Source organism: Crassostrea angulata, chromosome 5, assembly GCF_025612915.1.
Source record: "Crassostrea angulata isolate pt1a10 chromosome 5, ASM2561291v2, whole genome shotgun sequence".
Classification (NCBI taxonomy): Eukaryota; Metazoa; Mollusca; class Bivalvia; order Ostreida; family Ostreidae; genus Magallana; species Magallana angulata.
The window spans coordinates 10280168-10288086 of record NC_069115.1 but is presented as its reverse complement, the minus strand read 5'-3'; the positions used below and the strand labels follow the sequence as shown (position 1 = coordinate 10288086).

Genomic DNA, 7919 nt, shown 5'->3' with positions numbered 1-7919 from the left:
TTAAATTCAATTCAAACAAACCCTGAAAGCTGGAGAAGACAGATGAAAATTCTATGAAAAATGTTCAAATTTGACAAGTTATTCTACATTTTTTTATGCATATATACATTAATAAAAAGATAAAATTATGTTGTGTCTTGTTCATTTTAAAAGTAAATACATTGTATCATAGGCATTAATAGCACATGTTATTTCAATAATAAATTTACATATCCTACATGTAATCTTCATGTAGACAATTGGCAAAGGGGGAGGGGGTAATTTTTCAATTATGTAAACACATCTACCGGTGAATATAATTATAAAATACCAAAAAAAGAAACATGATTGCAGACTTTTATTGAAAAACAAAACTTCACAACTACTGTAAAAAATGTAAATGTCCTTTAACAGCTTTAACTTTGTTTGTCATTAATAAATTTCTTATCAACAAAAACCTAACAAGGCATGATGCTTTCTTAAAGTTTCATTTTTGTTCATGCATTATCCGATTTAATATGAATTACATGTACTGGTAAAAAGTCTGTTGAACACAAGGAATATGCATGTGGGTAGGGGTGAGAGGTTAACCTCAAGAGCTGAAACCACAAGAATCAACAGGTAAAAGCCATGTGTCCGCCATGTTGTAACAAGAGTCTGTTTTAGGCTGAAATTTAAAAAAAATCAATTAGCTGTGTTAACATACTAATAATAGCTGTGTTTACATTAACATATCCATAGTATTTCTGGAAAAAATACACTGACCATGCAGTGTAATAAGTATGAAATATCCCAATACATGACTAACATTTAGGCAGTATATACAGAAAAAGAAATTTTCATATCAAGTCATAAATCATAACATCAAGGAATTTTCTTGTGCATAGACACATATCAGATTGAGAGAGAGAAAGAGAGAGAGAACACAAAGAGAGAGTTTGCTTTACTCATATTGCGACAGCATATGTCACTGCGACAGTCAATATTTCAATATGAAAAATAGAAATAGATATCACCCATTCAAACAGCATCAAATTATAATCTTCTGTTATACGATGTTTGTCAATTATACCGGTTTTTAAAAAAAAAATTAAGGGAGGAGTTTTTGGTTTTATTATCAATACTATGCATATTAAATGTGCATGAATTTTCATGAACTATTTTACAAAGCTTTGTTATTCGGCTGCAAATATTAACATAGAAAAAAATGAGAGATTGATATCATATGCTTGTTTCAAAATTCAATGCACTTTTGATTTTTTTTCCCACTAGACAGAAATATTTCTGTTACAAAATTAGGTTATTCTCTGATGCTATGCCAAGATTGAAAGCAAGAGAGAGAGAGAGAGAGAGAGAGAGAGAGAGAGAGAGAGAGACACACACACACACACACACACAGAGAATTGGTTTTAGGATCATGAAGCAATTTCAGACTTCAGTCAAAATTTCAACCAGTCATAAAATAATGGTTTATCGTAAAATGACAATGGAAATTTGTAATTGACAACATTACATCAAAATACTTTTAATATAGCATTTCAATTTTGTCAGAGTTTTCAATTAAGAGACATCAAGACGGTTTACAATTTTTGACATACCGGTACATGTAAGTCTAAGTTTGCTTAATGATTCTAGGGCCAGACCACAGTATCAAGGATTTAAATCCACATATATTTGTCTTAATTTAAAATTGTTTACATACAGTGTAGATGTGATATATGCATGTAATGTTTACTTAAACATAAAATAATTGCTAGCGCTCTCGAGTGCTAGCAACTACGTTATTCTTTTTCACTGGAATACGCATGCTCAACTCCATAGTGGGGGATTATGGGAATACTGTATTACTGTAGATAAACAGTACCATTTGAATTGCGTTTTATCATCCTCACATGAAGTTTTGTGTTTTATTGAAAATGTAAAACAGTAGCTTAGGTCTTATAATGCAAAGTTATTTTAAATATTATAATAAATAGCTAGCTTTATCTTAAAAACAACCTCGGATATGTTTCCGAGCTTGCCGGATATGCCGGAAAGGCCCGAGAAGATACAATTGCTACACAACAGTACCAATGGTTCTTGAAAATTTTCATCTCGAAATTGAAATAACAGAAGAACCATAATGATTTAGGCACAGTCAATGAGCTATACCATTGCCGATGTGAAGCCCTCTCTAGATTCACAATTCTAAATTGAGACCCCACTCCAGCACAATTCCAGTACACCACTGTGCCTTCTAATTGTTAATTAATCAATTCAGGAATTTAAATCAATGATTTAGAAATTTGCTTCTGTGTTTTAGGATGGCTACGGCGCTAGCTCACCAATCTTTTTAAAAGATAAGCTTGTATGTATAAAAGATAAACTACACTAATTACAGCATTTTAGACTTGTGTATCTTGGGACCCCCAGCACGGTTTTACAGTGTACAGTATATGTAGTTCAATACGAAATAAGACAAACATATATTGAAAAAAAACGAAAAAAATTCCAAAAAGCGATGTGCAAAACCTGAACGTGTAAATATACTTGACCAAAACAATCCGAGATTCATCTGACTCTGATCCCCGCTTTTATATCGTGACGCACGTCACAATATAAAAAGCGGAGGTTACGAGGTTAGTCAGAGGAATCTCGGGTTACGCTGAAAAGTGCATTTTTTTTTGAAAGGACATAACCTATATTAAAACATACTGAAAGGACATAACCTATATTAAAACATACCTTAATAATCTCCCAAACGATAGTTGAGATGCATTTTCCACTATCGAAGTTTTGCAAGCCATGCATCATATGAAAATGTCGACACTTCGCTGTCAGCTGTTCGCAATCAAAACAAGGCGCGTTGACGTGACGAATCGTACGATACTCATTTCGGTGTTTGATATACAAAGTACAATTCAACATGTATAACAAGCATTTATGCATTTATTTTGCAAGTAAATAATTATAATAAATCGGCCTAGGTATATTGAAATATTTCAAACTCTTCATTCAATGATCCAATGTCAGGATACGTGTTGTTCGACTATTCAACAACTGTCTGTGACGATTAGGTTAAGGCTTATATATCAACTTACGCTTTCATTAACTGTCAGCAACGTCTTTCTTGACTAATGGCTTTCAATTCCTTTTCACTGTTTTGCTGTTTTGCTGCTTCGTTTTTATTATATGTTTCTGGTAAAAAAAAATTGTCACTATTTTCCAAGCCAGCACACTCGACGTATAATAATCAATCAAATTAATGACATCGTTTCAATGAACACGCTGATTAACTATTTTATGATCAGCATGCATTTATCGATTTAATTTTGGTAACAGACTTTTGGTACGAGTTAATTTTACTTTGAACATAACGCTATTTTTTAAACCAAGGACGCGGAATCAAAATTTCCGGAAAAATCAATTTTTAAACCCCGATTACTCTGTAATGCATCGTCCGATTTTAAAACGGCTTTCAGTGTTAGATTCAGTTTGATAAGCTCTACAAAACGCATATTCATTTTTGATTTGATCAGAAAATTCATTTTTTCGAAAAATTTGTTTCACTTCCGGTTTCGACCAGAAGTGACAGATTTTCATTTCGAGCCTTATTACAGAGGTAAATCGACCAAATCATAACCATTGAAAATTTCAAGCCTCTATCTTAAAGCGTTTTTGAGAAAAATCCCGGACAAAATGACTTTTTAAAATTTTTAAAAGTGACGTCACGTCAAAACGGAGGTGACGTTCTCTTTAAAACTTTCACATTATTGAGGGACGCTAACGTGCAAAAATCTCTGAAAATTTCATCAAAATCGGTTAAAACCCTTTTGAGTTATGAAGCAAAATAGGAGTCAGAAGAAAAGAAAAAGAATAATAATAATAACTAGACACGATCTCGTTGCGAGCAACGAGGAGGTCTTCCGCGCGGGCATGTTAAGGCTTCCCGATGGATTTTACAGCGATGTGTAGAAAGTCACTTGTCTGTACTTCATACGATATGACCTCATAATTAACTTTGACGTCACGATCTGCATTCCTGTCGATAGTTCTCAGGGAATGTATCTCAACGTTAAAAATGAATTACATCAAACCACTGTAAAACCGCATGTTTCCTTAACATAGATGCTGCCGTTAATGCTGGACGTACAGAATTCATTCATATTAAAAACCAGTATCAAATAATCGGCAGTTGTAAAGCTTCGTTATAAGTAAAAGACTATTTATAAACTAGTGGTTTGGAGACTCTCCCTGCTACGTGTAAACAACTGAATGAAGAAATTTTAATGCATGTTAAACCAGCTTGGCGCAGGTGAAAGATCAACACAATTTAGAATATTTTACGTAAAATTGGTAGAGAATATAAGTAACTATGTGAATCGTGCTACGGAAACATACGGATTAACCCCAATTTTTTGTAAATCGCTTTTGATTAGTAAAAATGTGCATTATTTTGATGATTTTGTGGAATGTTTCAACAATATCTTCCATAAACGAAATATCTATTTCTTTCCCGAGCAAGAACTTCAAAGTATATGACTTAACAAAGGATTTTTCTTTAAAATATGTATGATTTAATGTCATTAATCACCTGCGCTGATGAGATTTAAAAATTTCATTTGCAATATTAGGGTTCGCCCGTCACCTGATTACAAAGAACATATGACGTCACAAAATGCATCAAATATAATGTTTAACATTGGTGTCAATAAATGTAACATATATTTTAAGAAATACTCCCGGTCAAAGTATTTTTGCGATGATTCAAATAATATCGTTTTCCAGCCGCATTTTAGCATCGGGACGCCTTAACATTGCTGCGCGTCTGATTTTAGAATTTGAGATATATGTTCTATCTTGATTTTGCTATTTAACAGCTAAACATGATTTAGAATAGAAAAACAGGGTCTACATTCTAGGGGCCAGATACTATTTTGTTACAGGTGTAAGAACTTTGTTCAACAAGTGTTTAGAAACTTGTCACTGTTATTGAGATATCTTAGAAAAAAAAGTTTTAGGGGCCGTCCCTTATCTCCTTATTGGCCGCTGAACCAAATTTTGAAGATTGCATGTTGTTAAGTACATCATTTTTAGCATCTTTTCTTCTTTACTGCATTTCAAAATATTTTTCTTTTTGAGATATAGGTGGTCATAGTTTTGGACTCTTGACCCCTAAAAAACCCTCATTACATAACACATGATAAAATCATTATATTGCTTGGATACATAATTGTAAGATAAACATATTTGCTTCTATAGCCTTTCACAAAATATCCCTCAGTAAAGAGCTATAGATGAACGACTTTAGAGCCTTTTGGTCCCCTAATTTGAGGGGCCAGCCCCTTTTTCTTGATATCAAATAAAAGGTCATTTAAATTTCAACACATTTTGTTCAACAAGTGATAAGAGATTTGTTACCGTTCTTGAGATATATGGGAAAGAACGATTTAGGGGCCGATTCCTTAACTCCTTATAGGGGCCATTTAACGAAATTTTGAAAATTGCATATTATTTAGTACATCATTTTGACTATCTTTACTTGTATACTTTATTTTAAAATATTTTTCCTTTCTGAGAAATTGGTGATCAAAATTCTATAATTCTGGCCCCTAAAAACCCCTAATTATGTAACACATGATAAAATCATTACATTGCTTGGATACATAACTGTAAGATAAACATATTTGCTTCTATAACTGTTCACAAAATATCCCTCAGTAGAGGGTTACAGATAAAAAACTTTAGAGTCCTTTGGTCCCCTAATTATAGGGGCCAGCCCCTTTTTCTTGATATCAAATAAAAGGTCATTTAAATCCCAACCCATTTTGTTTAACAATTGTTTAGAAATTCGTTACCGTTCTTGAGATATATGGGAAAGAACATTTTAGGGGCCGATCCCTTAACCCCTTATAGGGGCCGTTTAACGAAATTTTGAAAATTGCATATAATTTAATACATCATTCTAAGCATCTTTTCTTCTTCACTGCATTTCAAAATATTTTTCCTTTCTGAGATATATTTGATCAAAATTCTGGACTTTTGGCCCCTAAAAACCCCTAATTACGTAACACATGATATAATCATTACATTGCCTAGATACATAACTGTAAAATAAAAAAAACTGTTCATAAAATATCCCTCAGTAAAGGGCTACAGATGAAAGACTTTAGAGCCCTTTGGTCCCCTAATTTGAAGGGCCAGCCCCTTTTTCTTGATATCAAATGAAAGGTCTTCTAAATATAAACTTTTTTTGCATTACATGTGTTAACAAAATATTTTTCAGAAAAGAGATAAACTAAGAAAACCATGAAAAATTACGACGTTTTTTTAGTCTCAATTTTCAGGACCAGGCGAGCTTTAACGTCGTTTGAGCATGACAAATATGAATGCCAAATAGCACATCTACAATCTCTTGTCTACAATCCCTGAAAGTTTGAACTCAATATCTTTTACCGTTTAGGAGGAGATCCCTGGACAAGCCGGCCCTCTGAAAATTGCTAAAACGTCATTATCTCAAGAACGGAAGTGACGTCATCAAAATAAAAAAATATGTATTTAGTTCAAATTAATATCAATCGGATCTGAAAGTTTCATGAAAATCAATTGAGCCATCTCCGAGAAATCGCCTGCACAAAAATGCGTAAGAAAAAAAAACAAGAATAATAATAGGGAAAAAGAAACAAAGCAATAACAATAAGGTCTTCCGTTGAAAACGGAAGACCTTAATAATAAAAAGAAACCGAAGAATAACAAGAGGGTCTTCCGTTGAAAACGGAAGACCCTAATAATAGAAAGAAACAATAGAATAACAAGAGGGTCTTCCGTTGGAAACGGAAGACCCTAATAAGAAACATTACAATCACTATAAGGTCTTCCGTTGGAAACGGAAGACCTTAATGAAGAAAACCAAAAACTCTCAAATACCTACCGACATGTTTTTTCACAAATCATGAAATTCCTAATCCGTAGCATACCGATGACTATGACTCCAATTTTCAAAATCACTATATAATAATTTCAATCTTTTAATCTTTTTAATGTAAATTTAGGACCCCCCCCCCCCCCCCCCTCATTTCGACACGCTTATGGTAAATTGGTAACCACAACAATCATGTAGAGATATGAATTATATTTCTAATGCTATATTTACAAATTCTTTAGTGAAGGAAGAGTCTGTTAGAAAGTAAAAAAATGTGTATTTTAACTATTCATGTAAGGAATTTAGGACAATGGTTAAGCCTGCAATAATAGTTTTCATTTATAATCTTCACTTTATTTCAATTTGATATTTTTAGCTGCCATTATACGATACTTCACTTCCCAAAAAGAGGCAGAAAACAGGCAGAAGAAGAATAAAACAGAAGTTCACAAAAAGAGACAGGTGATGTATGAAAGAAAGAAAGAGGTGAGAACAGATAAATTATAGTGCCAAAGAATAATGATTATTATCCCTATATTTTGAAAGGGTACCAATAACACCATCTTTACTAAAACTATTTACCCCTGACTTGACCTTATTTTCAAAATGGGTTAGTTGCATCAGGGAAAACAAAATATTTTTCAACTTTGTCGAAGCAACCTTCTAAGTCTTTTTTGAAAGGAAATTTATTATATGTTTTTTCTTATTTCAGAAATTTAAAAGAAGAAAAGTATCGATAGAAAAAAGGTCTGGCTGGTCAAAGGAGAAGAAGACCAAAGTTCAGCAGTTTCTGAAGCTCCCAGAGGCCCACAAATACATGAGCAGCGATGAAGAGGTGGACAATGGCTTCCTGTCCCATCCTTATTCATTGGAGAGTGAGGGATGGAGAGAAATTAAAGATAGCCTGGACAAAAAGTTTCTAGAGACATGCCCTCCACGCAGCAAGCGGCTGTTGGCTAAAACAACAAGGGGCTCCGTTTAAAACCAAGAGTCACCCAATGTTGACCCAACTCATTCGTGGGTTTTAAAAGAAGATTAG

The 7919-nt window shown here is 33.3% G+C and overlaps 1 long non-coding RNA gene and 1 pseudogene across 1 annotated transcript; one reads left to right on the top strand and one right to left on the bottom strand.

Annotated features, from left to right (window-relative positions):
- Nucleotides 1–322: 322 nt before the first annotated feature.
- Nucleotides 323–3186, bottom strand: LOC128185033 (uncharacterized). Its single transcript, XR_008243807.1, has 2 exons — nt 2704–3186; nt 323–646 (listed from the first exon to the last, which is right to left on the bottom strand). It is a non-coding gene; the product is annotated as an uncharacterized LOC128185033 (long non-coding RNA).
- Nucleotides 3187–7152: 3966 nt separating this feature from the next.
- LOC128183791 (uncharacterized) lies at nt 7153–7919 on the top strand (annotated as a pseudogene).